We start from the raw sequence: 18313 nt of genomic DNA on the forward strand, positions 1-18313 counted from the left end.
CTGGATAACGGCTGGACTATGGCTGTACAGTGACCGCAGTGAGACGGCAGCTGGACAATGGCTGCACCACGGCTGGAGGTCCCTGGACTAGGACAGCAAGGGGACAATGATATTTGATCCAGACTGCAGCAGGATAGTACACTTGACTGGACCCAGACAACACAGGACAAGATTGTAAACAGGACCCAGACTGAAGTGAGAAGGACTCCGACAGAATCCAGACTGAATGGAACAGGAGCAGGACCTAGGACCAGAGAGCAGTATATCTGCAGCTACCAGCACAGAAAAACAACAAGCTATCACTGGCAGAGATCCCCAGGAGAGCATGGCTTATAAAGGCCTCAGGTGATTGAAACAGCTGGTGAATCTCCAGGCTGCTCCTGATTAACGAGCTAATAACTCACAGCCTGTGAATGATAGCTCAAAGAACACAGGGCTGTAATGGCAACAGACCTACCACTGGAGGTCACCAGTGAGTCAAAAGCCAAACAGAAACAAAACAGATTGAACCATAAAACCTGGCTCCTGACAGTACCCCCCCCTTGAGGAGGGGTCAACAGACCCCAAAATCCAGACCTCCAAAAAATAATGAGCATCTGGACCCTGGAAAACGGGGCAAAGGCAACAGAAAGGTGAACACAAGCTTAAACCACGGCTTGTCTCAGTGCCCCCCCTAGAGGGTGACCACAGGGCACAACCAAAAAGACAAATAAGATGATCCAGGAAAGCAGAAAAAGATTAATGCTTCTTCTTTTTCTTTTTCCTAGATTTTGATGGAATCAGCAGTTTAAGGCCCCACACATTATCAGATCTGATGGTACCTTCTATCAAATCACAGCTATGGGTTACCAAATCAGAAACAGAGTTGAAGTCTCGATCTGAGGAGATCATGAGAGTCTTTTTAACAGATGGAATCTCAGAAAGGGAAGAATGTCTTAATTGGCCATAGGCAGAACTCTTATTGGATTCCCTAGACCCAGAATTACAGGTACCAGATGTGTCCAAAAATTTTTTGTCAGGAGTCAGTGAGACAAAACCAATAGCTAAACTCCTGGATTCCGGACCAAGCGATGAGGCAGAAGAATGAACAAACAGAGACTGTGAGTCTCCAGAAGCCAGGACCTTAAGCCCCTGGCTTATGCTGGGCACCACATTTCCAGGAGCTGGTGGAACCCCATCCTTCTTTTTGGGACTGAACTTCTTAATAACAGCATCACAAAAAGAGGAGAGATCCTGAAGGCAAGGGTCACAACACCTGATCAGCTTGTAAGCCCATGTCTGAGGTCTACCCCTAAAGGCAGAAATGAGGAGGTATATAATATTAGTCCAAGTGACCCCTGAAGCTGGTCCTGATTCAAAAAGGGAAGTATAGTGTTTAACCAGGGCAATAAAATGGGCCAGATCTCCATCAAATATGATGGACGTAGGGACATCCACCTCTGGGACCTCAGAACTGGAATTCTCTATGGGAGCAACAACCTTTGGGTCTAAGATTTCTGAAGCCTCCCGAGAAGCTGGCAAGACAGAAATGCTCACTGGGTTTGCAGCCCTCAAGAGCCTCGCTGAGGCTGTGGTCTTTGGGACCTCAGACAAGGATATGGCCACCCCTTCCGGGGACACAGCTTCTATGATACCACTTGAGGCTAGATGGACTGAGCCCCCCTCAGGGCCCGGACTGACAGAGTCCACTTCCGGGACCGGACTGGCAGAGTCCACTTCCGGGACCGGACTGGCAGAGTCCCCCTCAGGGACCGGACTGGCAGAGTCCCCCTCAGGGACCGGACTGGCAGAGTCCCCCTCAGGGACCAGACTGGCAGAGTCCCCCTCAGGGACCAGACTGGCAGAGTCCCCCTCAGGGACCAGACTGGCAGAGTCCCCCTCAGGGACCAGACTGGCAGAGTCCCCCTCAGGGACCGGACTGACTTGCCCACCTTCTGGGGCGAAACAGACTTGCCCACCTTCTGGGGCGAAACAGACTTGCCCACCTTCTGGGGCGAAACAGACTTGCCCACCTTCTGGGGCGAAACAGACTTGCCCACCTTCCGGGGCGAAACAGACTTGCCCACCTTCCGGGGCGAAACAGACTTGCCCACCTTCCGGGGCGAAACAGACTTGCCCACCTTCCGGGGCGAAACAGACTTGCCCACCTTCCGGGGCGAAACAGACTTGCCCACCTTCCGGGGCGAAACAGACTTGCCCACCTTCCGGGGCGAAACAGACTTGCCCACCTTCCGGGGCGAAACAGACTTGCCCACCTTCCGGGGCGAAACAGACTTGCCCACCTTCCGGGGCGAAACAGGCCTTTGGGCCCCCACTCGGGGCTACGGCCTTTGGGCCCCCACTCGGGGCTACGGCCTTTGGGCCCCCACTCGGGGCTACGGCCTTTGGGCCCCCACTCGGGGCTACGGCCTTTGGGCCCCCACTCGGGGCTACGGCCTTTGGGCCCCCACTCGGGGCTACGGCCTTTGGGCCCCCACTCGGGGCTACGGCCTTTGGGCCCCCACTCGGGGCTACGGCCTTTGGGCCCCCACTCGGGGCTACGGCCTTTGGGCCCCCACTCGGGGCTACGGCCTTTGGGCCCCCACTCGGGGCTACGGCCTTCGGGCTGAACACTTTCCGCACGGTTTTTAGGAAACCCGGAAGATCCCTTAGGATGGGATCGTCAGCCTCTATGAGAGGTTTAACCCACTCCAAAGCTCCTCCTCTAAAGCATGATAAGAGATAACGAACAGCAGAAGTAGGAGTCATCTTCATATTATGTGAGAAGTCCATTTTAGCGAGGAATTGCTGAGCAATTGGTCGGAGCTGGGCCAAATCTCCATCGAAGTATGGAGTGTTAGGAGTATCATCAGACATGCCCGGCGGGCCTTGGGCATCAAATTGGCTCGACTGACCTCGAGCACCACAAACTTTCAATGAGCCCCAAGCGCCCTTGCCGCTAGATGAGCCCCCGGCATCGGACTCGCCTAAGGAGACCGGGACTCCTGGATCCACAACCTCAGAGGCAACACCGAGAACCCCAAGATCGGGGAAGATGTCACTAGAAATCCCGGCTGAGACTGATGTCAGGGATTCTTTTTTCGGAGTTATGCCTCCCAAGGCCTCATCAGGAGCAATGACCTCCATAACTCCATGTGGGGTTAAGTTCCCCAAGACCCTCTTAGGGGCGACTGTTTCAAGGACCCCCTCTGGGATTATGCCACTTGAAGCCCCTTTTGAGGGAAAAACCTGAGACTCCTCTACAGGACTTAGCAACTCCAACATTGAAAGAACGTTGAGCTCCCTGACTGGAAGACTAGCATCCAACGTCTTTCTGTCTGGAATCTTTGTGGATGAATTCCACATTCCCGTCTGATTCCGTACCACAACATGGGGCGCTCTAGTCCTAGGACCCCAGTTGTAAGTCGGAGCGCTACGTATGTGGGGGGTGTGGTCAGGTTCCTCCTGCTTAGAGGAGACAGGTATAGATGTAACCTCCTGATACCACTTGGATTGAGGAAAATCCTTCCCGGTACCACCACCAGGTCTGCGCAATTCGCAATACTGGAGAAAGTGGCCTGATTCCCCACAATACAGACATAGGTTAAAGTTTTTACGCCGTCGCCGCTCTTCGGGTGTGAGCCTTGGCCTTAAAAAACTTCTATGTCCCTTCTGAATCTCCTGATCTGAAGTTTGACTGACTACCCCCTTAGCCAGGGTCTCCTTAGGAGCTGGTTGAGCCCCAAAAACCTCAGACAGATCCAGGAAAATTTGGGTTAACAGATCTTGCAATTGCAGAAATGACTGCTGTAGACCCTTAACCCGCTCAGGTTTTAATTCTGTAAAGGCCGTATTTAAGGCCATCAAGGAAGCTTGCAAGGCCTGCATGATAAGTACAGCAATGAAACAAACAGATAAGACCAACTGGGCAAGCTAAATAAAGCAAAACCCTGTAACGGGCAAAATGCGGGAAGAAAAAAAAATCTTAATATGAAAAAATCTATAAGTCCCGCAACCAATCAAAAACACCCAAATCACCTTGAAACAAAATTTTATATATGCATGTATACCTATGACTACTGCGAACACATGCATATATCGGTAGGGCCAGTGATAATGTTATGGACTTGGGGGTTACCCACCGTGGAAATCCAGAGACAGTACGTGAGGATGCAGGAGGCAGGGAGTTGGAGATCAGGCGTGAGCCCGTAGCCGGGACCGCTGGTTAGAACGGCCACAGCGAAACCCTACACTGACTCTGTTGAGTCCCCCGGGCAGATGGAATACCCCTGCGGTAGTGCTAGGCTTCGCCTGTAGCCGCCGCGTTCGAAGGAGCCGGTTAAGCCTGCTCCGACCCCGATGCAGCCAGGTGTTATGTGGTGACAAGGGGTGAGCGATCGCCAGGGGGTATCTCAAAAGGCAGATCTAACTAACGGGCCTACCTGAAGAAACCCCTGACTAACCGGCACCAGGCCAAGGACGGGACAGCGCGACCGAGTCGCAAACACCAGAACAAAGCAACAATAGGGTGCCACCAAACCAACACACGCCAACATAAAAATAGTACTCTTAAAGTGACGGTACCCCAAAACAGACGTAAACCCACAGTTGTGGGCCTCTCCGAACCACGGAGAGCAGAACCAGGATAATAATGATTATAACTAAGGAGGAAGGGCCGCTTGCCCGTAGGAATAAAGAATAAGGAACCAGGCTCCACTGGAGCACTTACGTGACCGGCCCAAGACTGGACACTGACCGCAGCAATCGGGCGGCTGGATAACGGCTGGACTATGGCTGTACAGTGACCGCAGTGAGACGGCAGCTGGACAATGGCTGCACCACGGCTGGAGGTCCCTGGACTAGGACAGCAAGGGGACAATGATATTTGATCCAGACTGCAGCAGGATAGTACACTTGACTGGACCCAGACAACACAGGACAAGATTGTAAACAGGACCCAGACTGAAGTGAGAAGGACTCCGACAGAATCCAGACTGAATGGAACAGGAGCAGGACCTAGGACCAGAGAGCAGTATATCTGCAGCTACCAGCACAGAAAAACAACAAGCTATCACTGGCAGAGATCCCCAGGAGAGCATGGCTTATAAAGGCCTCAGGTGATTGAAACAGCTGGTGAATCTCCAGGCTGCTCCTGATTAACGAGCTAATAACTCACAGCCTGTGAATGATAGCTCAAAGAACACAGGGCTGTAATGGCAACAGACCTACCACTGGAGGTCACCAGTGAGTCAAAAGCCAAACAGAAACAAAACAGATTGAACCATAAAACCTGGCTCCTGACAGGAAACAGTCGGAACGCTGACACCTTGTGGCTATTTGCTTTGTGAACAAATCACTGATATATTTCTTACCTTACAAATACATAGGGTGGTATCCAATGCCGCCGGCGAGGGGGTGTCTGCAGCGAGGGTGGCTTGTTTTTTGGCCATCTTCCCCATTTAACCCCCGCACCGGCCGCTCACCCTATTCAACATTCCGGTGGTTACTGAGCCGGTATGTCCAACTATGGTTCGATCCATCGATTGTTTCCCATATGGTTTCATGACATTTATGCTAAGCACCGATGTCACCATCAATGGAGACATTCTATGATCATTCCTTCGATGACCATCCCTATTTTTATCAGTATTTCCTGTTTGGCATACTCTTTTTGGTAAAATAAACAAATTCAAATGTACATACAAATGTAAGCTACAAGATCGCTTCAATGCCTTAATTAACTCAATATTTTTTATTTGAAAAATAAAATCCTATAACTAATAAATCAACTATATTGAATTTAGGGCCTGATTCATCTCTGTTCGCTAGGCAGTGTATATTTGCTGCCCAAATGAACAGGTAAAGCAGCCCCATCAAAAGCCCACCCCCTCGCCGAGCGAATCCCCGCAGTAGCATAAGAGTGTATGTTTAGGCTTCAATATCCACTTGCATGTGGCCGCAGAAGAGAAAAATCATTTGATGGTCGCAAACCATTGAATGATTTTTTTCCCCTTCACAGAAAAAAGTCAGTGTAAACCTGGGGTAGCCAACTCAGTCTTTAAGAGCTGCCAACAGGGGGAAATTTACTAAAGCAGTGGTTCCCAAACTGTGTGCCGTGGCTCCCTGGGGTGTCTTGGGACACTTGCAGGGGTGCCCCGGGTTGGTGGTTCAGGACCAATTGAAATTATTTATGGTTATTTTTTTATGGGCAAAACCAGTGCTGGTGGCTGCCAATCATAAACTGTGTACAAACAGAAGCAAATCATGCCCTTTACCACATAACTGACCAGAAGGTTCGCATATGAACCCAACTAATTTGTTATATGTCTATGTTATATTTATTCTGCTTTTATTCCTTTTACCTAAGGGTGCCGTGAGAAAATTCTGATACTATAGGGGTGCCTTGATTTAAAAAAGATTGGGAACCCCTGTACTAAAGGAAATTTGTAAAAAATAGGTGTATTTGTGTCCAGAAATACAGTTATTTTTGACATTTACTTTCCCGAAAATACGGCAATTCGTATTGATGTGCTATCAATACGAATACGAATTGCCGTATTTTCGGGATAGTAAGGGTGACATTCTATGCTATGCGCTAAATGCGCATGTTTTATTCGCGCACCACATCGCCGCAAATCGCATTTTTATAACTCGCACTTTTCAGTCAAAATTCGATTATTTAATGTGATGCGCATTTGAGGCTGAAAAGTGCGAAGAGTTGCGATTTGCGGCGAAGTGGTGCGATTTTTAGTCACAAAAAAGTGCGATTTTTAGTAACAAAAACGCGCCATTTCTTCCGCCGGTCATGTGCCAGTTTTGGACCAACCGGAGTGTGATTTACAAACCTGTCTCCGCATGACTAAGAACCCCCAAACCTATTGGCCCACCTATGTCCCCTCCATTATGCATCACACCCCCTATATAAAGGGCCATTGGCGCCATTTCACTCTTTGATAGGAAGTAAGGAGCATGGAGAGGAGCAGTGGAAGCGTGAGTTCAGGAAGAGGTGTTGGTGGCAGAGTGAGGAGTGGCAGAGGGAGCAGTGGCAGAGTGATGACTGGCAGAGGGAGCAGTGGCAGAGGAAGCAGTGGCAGAGGGAGCACTGGCAGAGGGAGCAGTGCAGTGGCGTAAATACAGTAAGGCAGCCCCCGCTGCTGCTTGGAGGAGCAGGGGCTGCGTGGGCGCTGGGTGCCGGCACATCACTGAGTGAGTGTGTGACAGTGTGTGTATGTCAGTGAATAAAAAACCCTCCCCTCCACACTCACGATCGTGGCTGCTGCCTGTTAGGCAGAGGCTGGTCCTGCTGCTCCTGTAGCTGGCAGCTGCTGTAGCCGGAGCTAATAAAAATGGCTGCCCCCATAGGGCTACAAAAAGATGGCCGCCGTCCTCCAATCAGCAGCCAAAGTTTCATTTCATAGAAACACTAGAGCCGGGTAGAGAGAGGAAGAGGGGGCGGGGCCTAACGGAGGAGTGCTCAGTTCTGGCCAGAGGAGCTGAAGGAGGAAGTTTTGATGAACCCCAGGAGCCTGAGGCTGGGATGAGAGACACAGAGGTCAGGGGTGAAGATACTCCAGAAAGCAGAAGACCCTGCTGCATGCCTACTCCACCTTTTCATTAATCAGGTAAGTGTCTTAGGGGAGGGGAGATCCTATCTATCTATCTATCTATCTATCTATCTATCTATCTATCTATCTATCTATCACACAATATATGTGTCAGTGTGACATATGAAAGCTTTGCTGGTGTGGGGTGTCATTTTGCTTAGAATATGTGTAGACTATGGGGGGAATTCAGGATACAGACAGATGGCCGGCATTTGGGATGCCGGCAGTCAGAATACCGACACCAGCATCCCAAAGGAGGGAATCTTGTCCCCACAGCCTAATTCTTCCCCTAACCCCTGTACCTGCTGCCTAAACCTAACCCCCCACCCCCGCCCGGGCATCCTAAATTTAAGTGACCCCTTATATGTGTCTAGACCTAACCATCCCAAATACTGCCTAACCCTAACCCCTGTACCTCACTACCTAACCCTCCCTCCCTGCAGCCTAACTCAAATTTTCCCCCACCTGCAGCCTAACCTTCCCCATCCGCAGGCTAGCCCTTATTGCCCCCCTAGTGCCCAAACATAACACCCCCTTCCTCAACATGACTCTAACCCGCCCCAGTATACTTACGTTCGGCATCCCAGTAGTCGGCATTCTAATTAATGTTAAGATTCTGGTGCCGGGATGCCAGCATTGGTATGTTAAACGCCAGGATGCTGAACACTTCCCAATGAATTCAATTAGGTGCCAGGAGGATTACCCCCGGTGAATCCGTGTGACACTTGCACAGTTTATTGCAGTGGGGATCTTGCATAAAACTACTACCAGACCCATAGGTAGCAAGCACTTTTATGCTCCTCCTCTCCCTGCCCAGCATGTACCCCCTCTCACTGCCCATTATCTGTCCCCCATCCCTCTCTGCCCAGGATCTGCCCTCCTCTTCCTGCCCATTATCTGTTCCCCAATACCTCTCTGTCCAGCACCTGTCCCTGCTTCCCAGCATCTATCTCCTCCCCACCCTCTGCCCATATCTGCACCACTCTCTCTCCACACATACTGTATGTACCACCCTCTCCCTGCCCAGCATCTATCATCCTCTCCCTGCCCAGCATCTATCCCCCTCTCCCTGCCCACCATCTGTTCCCCCCTCCTTGCCCTTCATCTCTCCCCCTCTCTGACCATATTCCCCCCCCCCCCCCCCTCTCTCTGTCAGGGGAGCTTAGTGCGCACAGTGCCTGCAACTCCCGGCAACGAGCATATAGGTTAAAAAAAATTATATATCGCAGGGGGGGCGCCCGCAACTTTTTTGGCAGGGGGGCGCAAAATTTCTAGTTACGCCACTGGAGCAGTGGCAGCAGCCAGTCAAGTGGGAGAGGCAGCAGTGTGGCAGGCAGCATGGCCACAGCAAGGCCAGCCTCAGCCCAGACCCTGCCCGTCCAGCCCCAGCAGGAGGAGGTGGAGGATCCGCTGGCATCCCCATCCTACAGCCAAGCCCTAGACCATACCCCACACCAGCTGCAGGAGGGCCACATGTCAGAGGTGGAGGAAGATGCTGGTGAGGAGGAGGAAGACACTGGCATGGAGGAGGAGGGCGACATGGCTGGTGCTGAAAATGAGGAGGAGGAGGTGGTAGCTGGTCGCACCAAAAGTGGCTGCATGGTCAGGTTTTCCTATGAGGAAAATGTGGCACTTGTGAGGGCTATCATGCCAGTGTTCGAGCGTCTGCTTGGCAAAACCAACTACAAGACCACTGCCCAGCGCAAGCGCGCTATATAGAAGGACATCACCCAGGCGGTGAACGCTGTGAGTAATCACAAGCGCCTGGTGCGCAATGTGAAGAAGCGCTTTAACGACATAAAACGCCAGTTGAAGCATAAAATGGCCCTGGAGATGGAGGAGGCCACCAGGACTGGAGGAGGAAGCCCCACCACTGTCAGCTACAATGCATATGAGGTGAAGCTGAAGCGCATCATCCCCCCTGAGGTCCTGCCTGGCATGCATGTGGCGGATTCCGATAGGCCACAAACGCCACCGAGAGCTGGTAAGTGTGACCCCATGCAAACTGTAACATACATGCCAATGTATTATATCTGTAATGTGCACTTGTATTGTAATGCTTTGTAAAGTGCTGCTGTGGAACTACATAGCCCAGCAAGGTCATGCACAAGAAAATGGCTGCTCCTGCTTTGAAATTGCTGATAATGCTGGGCCTTGTAGTTCCACAACTAATCTGATTGATTAACAGTGTACCATTCTTTGCAGCAGACTAACATCTATGTGTACAAAAACCCTGTGGTGTACTGGAGGTTTAGCTGCCATGCCAACATACCACCGATTATCCCATAGTTGTCATGTGTACACTAGTTTATTACTAAGTTTTAAATTAAAGATTTGACTGAAAACCAAAAAAAGGGTGGTCCAGATATAATGCTGCCCTTTTCTATTGGGTATTGTCCATTATTGTGAATTCACTGCATGTTTTCTGAAAATGCTTATCCATTGCAAGGTCCATAATGCCTGCCCATCTTTCCTTGTTCAGATTGTCCGTCCCGAAGTGCTGCAGCATCCAAGAGAAGAAGGCCCGTTGCTGCAGAATCTGCGGAAGCAGGTAAATGACTAAACAACACCCCATTACACATACAGTACACACACCCATGTCACATCAACAATATCTCACACTACATTCTGCTCCTGCTGCTACATTGCAACGGAAATGAGTGTAATCTGAGCTAGGCATGTGACATATTATTAATGTCAATGTTGCATGCTGTATCGGGGTACATGTGTAAGTGCATAACACCCCTAGGTATGGGCGTCAGCCATCTATAGGCCTATGTAAAACAGTATAGAGGACAGCGTGGCCTATATATGCATCAATACTTACCTCTTCATCTGTATCCACAGGTGCTATACAACTAGGGAGCAACACAACAGATTCTTCAATACTGGTGCTAGACGAAATGGACATCATTCTTGATCCGGTCGACACCTTTGCGGCAGAGGAAGAAATGCAGACCTCGTCCCAGAGTGATCTTCCCCCAAGTGGGGTGTCTCCCAACCCACCCCCAACCACCCAGCAACCCCATACAGCAGCTACTGCTTCCCAAGTAGCTAACTCCTTGGTGAATTTCAAGGACAAGCAGCTTGAATTCATGGCCTTCCAAAGCCTCCAAATTGGTAATATACAGGGGTACATGCGTGACACCTTCCTGCAGTTGCGCAAAATTGCACATAGTGTACGGGTAGGTGTAGGCATTCAAGTGCGCATTGCCAACAGTATTGACACCCGTTTTGCAGAACTAACTGCTGCAATACGGGAGCAGAATAGGCATATTGGGAGCCTGGCCCAAACTCTTACAGCCCTAACCCAAACATGCACAGCGCAGACCAATGCCCTCCTAGCTATGCAGGCACAAATACAGCAGCAGCAGAAAGGCAATGTGGGAGGTGGCACTACCTCAACCCTCAGCAGTGTCTCCAGCACCCCAATAAGTGTCTCCCCCACTTCCCCACCCCGTCGTAGTGTGAGGACCCGTGGTGGGCTTAGTTCCGGCTCTAAAAGTGGTGTAGGGCTGCCTGATGCTGGCCGAAGGTAGCTGCTACATCAGTGTTTCTACATTAAAAAAAGCCAAATATCTTTGTACATGGCCCCACAGTTTGTATTTTGCACATGTAAAAATGCAGAATGGTTTACAGCAAAAAAAGTAAAATTTGCTAACCGCATACCATTGTGTTTGTGTCTTTTTCTCAATATAAATTAATGTGTGAATTATAACATATTGGAATGGTATATGACTATGGGATTGCAGTAAAGTAGTGTGGTATAACTCCTTGCCTGCCAAAGGTTGTGGATGTACATTTTCCAGCAGGCTCTGACACTCATGGTTTGGACTGTAATGGTTGTAGTGTGTCTGGGCATGCTGGCACATGTAGTTCCACAACACCAGTGAGCCATGTTTCACTGCAAACTTCATTCTTACATGTACCAAGAGTACTTAGAAGGTAGATATCAGCAAGGGATAGGTCAGCACCACCATGTGCATCTGTTGTGGACTGGTGTTAGGTTAAATGTGGGTGGAAACAGATGGTATTGGTCAATAATTTGTTAATGAGTACACTTCCAACACTGGTACATTTTGGAGTACAGGCCACATGTGCTTACCAAAAAAGTTACGCCTGCTGATGTATGTCTGCAACAACTTATTTATAGCAAGTAACAGTAGAGTAAAATGCTTAGACAAAGTGGCCTGTGATACCACCAAGGCCCATGAGGTCACAGACTGAGTGGAGGCTGTGGACAAATAGTAGAGGGCACACATTAATTAGTGCTGGCCAGACACTACATAGTTGCCACCCACAAAATGGGCCCAAGCATCTCTCACCTGTTTATATAACTCCGACAGGGTAATGGGGTTCAGCGTAACCATCCCCACAACCTGTTGATCCGACAGGTAGTCCAGGTACAGGTGAGCACCATACATACGTGGGGTACCCAGTAGTGGGGGGGCTACCAGCATCTTTTGGCCACCTTCCTCCCTCCTGCGTTGGTCCTCCAATTGGGACACATCACAGATAAGCAAGTTTAAAATAGTCATACAAATCTACATGATTTAAACCCTCACAGGTGTCCTTACTAATGTTGGGGTTAATGTAGGGGGGTTTGGGAGTGATAATGAAGGCACCTGTGTTGAAATTAACCATGTGTGCACTTGACCAAAATGAGTTCTGTGCAAATGCGCCAAACAGAACCAGGTCTGAAAAAAGTGCGATAAATAGACACCGCAAAAGTGCGATTTGCAAATGTGCATAGCATTAAATAAGCGGTTTGTATAGTTTTGCATTGGAAAACATCTGGATGCGATAAAAGTGCGAATTAATCTCGCACTTTTGTTCCGCATACCTTTACGCACAAAATATGTGATTTCGGTCACTTAACGCATCACGTTAAATTGGCGATTTCACTGAAAAATGCGATAGCGCCATTTTGTGGTCTAAATAACGCCAAAAAAACGAAATCGCATAGCATAGAATGTCACCCTAAATGTCAAAAATAACGCATATTTCTGGATACAAATGCACCTATTTTTTACAAATTTCCTTTAGTAAATTTTCCCCTTAATGTTTTCCAGATCTCCTCACAGAACCACAAATGAAGTAATTAGCTCCACCTGTGGATCTTTTAAAATGTGTTAGTGAGTAATGAGTGCACCTGTGCAGCAGCTAGGTTGTCTGGAAAATGCGAACTGTTGGTAGCTACCAACTGAACTGGAGTTGGCTACCACTGGTCTAAGGCCCTTATTCTGATCGGTGCGGATATATCCGCGTGCGTTCGGGCCGCCGATGTTTTGTGTCTGCGCATGTGCAGAGGCGTCTCTGCGCATGTGCGAGCGGGGCGTACGGCCAAATCCCGCATGAAATGTGGACACTACGAACAGGGGGTGGAGAGGGGCGTGAAGGGCTATTTGGGCTCATTACCATATGCATACGCCCCGCGTTTCATGGGAGTTCCCATGAAAACGCTGGGCGTACGAATGGTAATGCGGCCGTGACGCACGTGTAGGGGGTGGACATATGACATCGCCGGATGTCAGCTGCCCGCCCAGATCTCTGCTTTTGCACGGAAAAATGTCCGTGTGGTCTGAGGTTGCGGGTGCTGGTGGAGCATTCGGTCCTGCATCGAATGATGGGGGAGGTTCCCTTAGATGGAGGAGGCGTATTCCGTGTAAAATACACGTGCGGTCCGTTCGGCCAGCTTCTTACCGCATACGGACGGAGTTGGCGATCCGTATGGAAGGCGGGGTTTCGCACGCACGGTCCTGGTCGCATAATCGGCTCCGGCCGCACCGATCAGAATAAGGGCCTAACTGACTCTTATTCTTGCTGAAGGCTGAATTTGTGGAGGCCACTGGCGTCATGTGTCACGCCTGCGTTTGCAGGGGTACGCCAAGTGTTTCTATTGGGCGTTCCCCTTCCCTCCCATCCTGGATCCCCATTAAGCATGCTGTTACTTGTTTCACTAGACTTGTCGTTTATGTAATTTTATGAATGATACCGTGCGTCACATGCTGTGCCCGTCGCTGGTGGCGCACTCAGAATGTCTGCACTAGACTCCGTAGGAGCTACACAGGTGAAGGACACAGGTGAGTATGTTGCACACAATTATGTTTGTGGGTGGGGATTTCTGTGGGGTATTTTAGGATGTGCATTGTTCTTTGTATGGTTGTACCCTGAGGACGCACATAAGCTTGAAACATGTGTCGTGTTAACCTATATGCATTAAAGCATGTGTTATTCTTCTAAGAAATCCTCTGAGTGTCGCCTTCATCACATATTGTAATATATATATATATATATATATCAGGGTTGCCGACTTTCAAAAAATCCTCTCCGGGAGAAGCCCGGAGAGGAATCTTTCAGTACGAATTTTGGGGGCGGGGCTTAACCGCAACGTCATTAAGCCCCGCCCCCATTACGGGAAATAGCCTAAATAACTGATATCCATGGAGGGGGCGGGGCTAAAACGTCACGATTGTGCCGTTTTAGCTCCGCCCCCTCCCCTGAGACCCGTGGATTGCGGCATATAAATGCCGCGATCGGGGGGCTCAGTGGGGGTCCCCCTGATTCCGGGAGGGACACTCTGCTCTGCCTCTGGACTTTCGTCTTAATTTAGAATTGCCATCACCTGCGATGAAGCACCTTTCTTATTAGTTAACCTGTTCAAAAACTGGTGATGGCAATCATATATTAAGAGGAAAGTCCAGAAGCAGAGCAGAGTGTCCCTCCTGGAGAGGGTCATGTTGGGAGGTATGTATATATATATATATATATATATATATATATATATATATATATATATATATATATATAATTATTACTTATGACTAGAGACAGGATTATATGCAACATAAAAAGCTTGAAATATGCATGCAAATATGCATGAAAAATGCTTAAAATATGCATGAAAAGTGTTAACATATGCTACATTAAATAATAAAAAAAAGTACTTTTTTAACTTATTTATTTAAAAATCAGCGTACAATTAGTTGCAAATAAACCTCAAAAATAGGCCCACAGCATCTGCAGATGTCTAGTGCTGTACACAGGATTTTTTTTTTCCTGGCTGCTACAACGTAGTGCAGCGTCCAAAGCTCTTCTTGCATCAACTACATGGACCCTCATCTCCAGCACCGATGGATCAAATGTCAACATAGCGTGTGAGGGCGGCGCAGTGGAAGGCTTCCTCCCTGCGCAGCATACTCACTGTGACACGGCATTTCCTCCACGAAACCCTTCCGCCCGCCTCCTCTGCTGCAGAAGTCTGTCTCTTGGTTTAAAGTCCCAGGCCAGGGGCAGGCAAAGGTTCAGGAGCTTCGTAATGGCATCCGCCCCGACTGACTTTTATCAACATGGATTGGCAGCTAGAGCAGTGCCATCCAAAGTTCCCCACACTAAGCACATATTGCCCCAGCCTGCACACTCTACCACTACCTGGCCAGCAGCAGCAGGGCAAAGCAGTGCTGTGACTCACGGGTGGAAAGGTGGCGGGGCCTAAAATATGCACCATCACTAGATTTTAGGTAAAATATGCAGTAACCAGTGAGAATGGGCAAAATATGCAAATGCATATGCAAATATGCAAATGCATATAATCCTGTCTCTACTTATGACTTTCCACTACTCTGCTCTTGTATTTTGATATTAACAGGAAATTCATTTTCTGCATTGGTAAAAGAATTGGTGCCCTCTTGTGGATGTCCAGTATATTGTAAATAAAACAAGCATGGTAGCAGCATTAGCTGACAAGTGTTTATACACAGAATGAACACATGGCTTTATTTAATGTATGCAGAGGAAAATTAGGTAATTTAAAACGCTTTCATACTGCAAAATGCAGGGTCGCACCGGGACTTTGAAGCGGTTCAGCCCTGAAGCATCCCTGAATTTTGCTCTCTCTGGCCCCTTCAGAGACCCGGCAATAACAAAGCGTGATGCATTCGCAGAACCATTTAAAAAAAACTGAACATTGAAGATACCTTCCATCTGCGCCAGTCAAAGGCACCCACAGTTCTACAAAGCAACAGGAGGTGGTTGTTGCTGTCATCAAAGATTCACCCAAAAAATTCCTTGGCAAGCCTGCGTTTGGACAAAAACACCCACAAATGCTATGTTTCCTACCTTAAATGCTTTCTGTCCATCAAAAAGCATTTGCATTGATCCAGAATGCGTACGCACAAAAATTACCAGGTGCGCATGCTATTTGATAGTGGACCAGATTCTCAACGTAGAGATCCATGCTGAATGGGATTGGTTTGAAATCCCGGCGGTCAAAATCCTGACGCCGGAATCCCGACCGCCGAAATCCCGACAAGGGGGATGTGGCAGGCCCGGTGCCTCGCTACACTCAGCACACTAATTTATTCTCCCTCTATGTGTGTCGTGGAAACCCACAGAGGGACAAAGTTCCGGGATTTCGGCGGTCGGGATTCCGGAGTCGGGATTTCGACTGCCGGGATTCCGACCGCCGGGATTTCAACTGCATCCCTGCTGAATAAGGCCCCAAATAATTTATGCGGCACATATTTTTGGTGGTGGCTGTTTTTGAGGCTGAATTTAAAATTTGGTACTTGTCATTTTTATTTCATAATTAATTAATTAGATAATTTAAATACTCAGGCATATTAATTATATTTTTATTTGCGTTAATGTATGTTTAGAAATAAAAAAAAAATCAATGGTACTTGTTTCCTAGCACGGCGCCAGCGATAAAAATTGTATCCATCGCGACCCCCCAAAATTACGTTGATCACATCGCATGCAACCAAATCGCATGCGATGCGATCGACGCGATGGACGCAATTTTTACATTGGAATCAATGTAAAATGGTCCGAGACCGGATTTTACATTGGCCCCAATGTTAAATTGCCCCCAGACCCCAATTTTTATTGTTTCCCAACCCTGATGGGTAAAATGCCCCCCCCCCATTGTTAACGCCACCCCACAATCAACGTCAACCCGAAGAGTGGCGAGCGCAGCGAGCCCACGAGGGGCGGCAGTACGCGTCCTCCGACCTTTTCATACCCCCACTATCCACGTCGGCGTGGAGTTGATTATATATAGTGTGGGGAGCGCAGCGAGCCACCGAGCCCGAAGCGTGGCGAGCGCAGCGTGCCCCGCGAGGGGACGCGCATTACTTCACAGATATTACGCTCCCCACGCTTCGGCCTCGGTGGCTTGCTGCGCTCGCAACACTATATAGAATTGTCTCCACGCTGACGTGGATAGTGGGGGTATGAAAAGGTCGGAGGAAGCGTACCGCCGCCCCTCGCGGGTTTGCTGCGCTTGCCACGCTTCGGGTTGGCGTTGATCGTGGGGTGGTGTTAGCAATGGGGGGAGGGGGGCATTTGTCATGTTAAATACCCATAAGGGTGGGTATACAATGAAAATTCGGATCCATTGGCCCATTTAACATTGTTCCCTATGTAAAATCGCGTCCATCGCATTGGTCGCATCGAATGCCTTAACTTAAGGCATACGATGGACGCGATTTTTTAATTGTCGGGGAAAAGGCTGAAAATAGCCCTGAAATCACGTCGGTCGCGTCCATCGCATACCTTAACTTAAGGTATGCAATCACCTACGACGAGCGCCGTGCTAGGAAACAAGTACAAATCAATATATTGCTATTTGTATAAGACTGCTAATTATTTATAGGAGTTTTGCCTTCGCTGTTTATGAATTCTGTAATTTTTTTTATCTAACCCAGTTAGGTTCTATCACAGATATTTTATTAAGCACAGAAATAAATGGCATACGGTCAATAGGGTGACAGTGTCTAGGTCGACAGTCAAAGGGTCAACCCCTATTGGTCGACAGGCAGAAGGTCAAGACATAAAAAAGGCCAACATGGTCAAAAGAAACACAGGGAAAAACTCATGTTGACCTTTTCCATATAGATTTTTTGATCATGTCAATCTAATGCATGTCCACCTTTTGCATCCGTCGACCTGCTGCCTGTTTACCAATAGTGTTCGATCTATTGACTGTCGATCTAGACGCTGTCAACTGCCAGCAGGGGCCGAATACTTCTTTTGGCAAACCTTCCTCTAGTAAATGTAGCTGCCATACATCAGAGCCCCATTTCCCGGATCGGGTGCCGGATGACTGCCTGACAGTCGGGATTCCGACGGTCAGTACTCCGACATCGGAATCCCGATTGCTTAAATGTCCGACAGTTGGGATCCTGACTGACAGGGGCTATTATCCCTTGTGGGGTGTCCTCGATCCCCATAGAGGGAGAATAGAACCGAGCCCGCAGTGTGGCAAGCGCAGCGAGCATGCAAGGGGCTTCTTTACACTCTTCTACCACACCCTCCTGGATCCAATGGCATTGTTATCTAGATCCACCGATCAGCAGCCGTTGATGAGTGACGATGCATTGGGCAACAGTGAAAATTAAATGTCATAATGACTGATGGCCATTCTGACTGTATGTATTCAGATGTGATCAGTGAATCAGGATTTTTGAAACATGTTTAAAATCCAGGGACACGGCCATCGGGAATCAGAAAATTGAGGCAATGCGCTGCTAATCCATGGGGGCATTTAGGTATGCCATCACAATTATTTCTGGCATTTGATAATTATACAGGTGCCAAATATCCAGCACTGGGCACATTTCCGTGGCACACCCTGGTATGTAGACACTGGCACAACCCTGTTGGAAGATGGCATGCCCCTATGGCGTACGTTCCTGCAGCATAGCCCTGTAGGAAGATGTACGCTTCTA

General features: G+C 48.8%; 1 long non-coding RNA gene across 1 annotated transcript; it reads left to right on the top strand.

Moving 5' to 3' along the window:
* Positions 1–7297: 7297 nt before the first annotated feature.
* Positions 7298–11200, top strand: LOC146031996 (uncharacterized). Its single transcript, XR_014457451.1, has 3 exons — positions 7298–7601; positions 10066–10134; positions 10431–11200. It is a non-coding gene; the product is annotated as an uncharacterized LOC146031996 (long non-coding RNA).
* Positions 11201–18313: the final 7113 nt, after the last annotated feature.

The sequence above is a fragment of the Crinia signifera genome, chromosome 1, assembly GCF_055691185.1.
Source record: "Crinia signifera chromosome 1, ASM5569118v1, whole genome shotgun sequence".
In the NCBI taxonomy this organism is placed as follows: domain Eukaryota; kingdom Metazoa; phylum Chordata; class Amphibia; order Anura; family Myobatrachidae; genus Crinia; species Crinia signifera.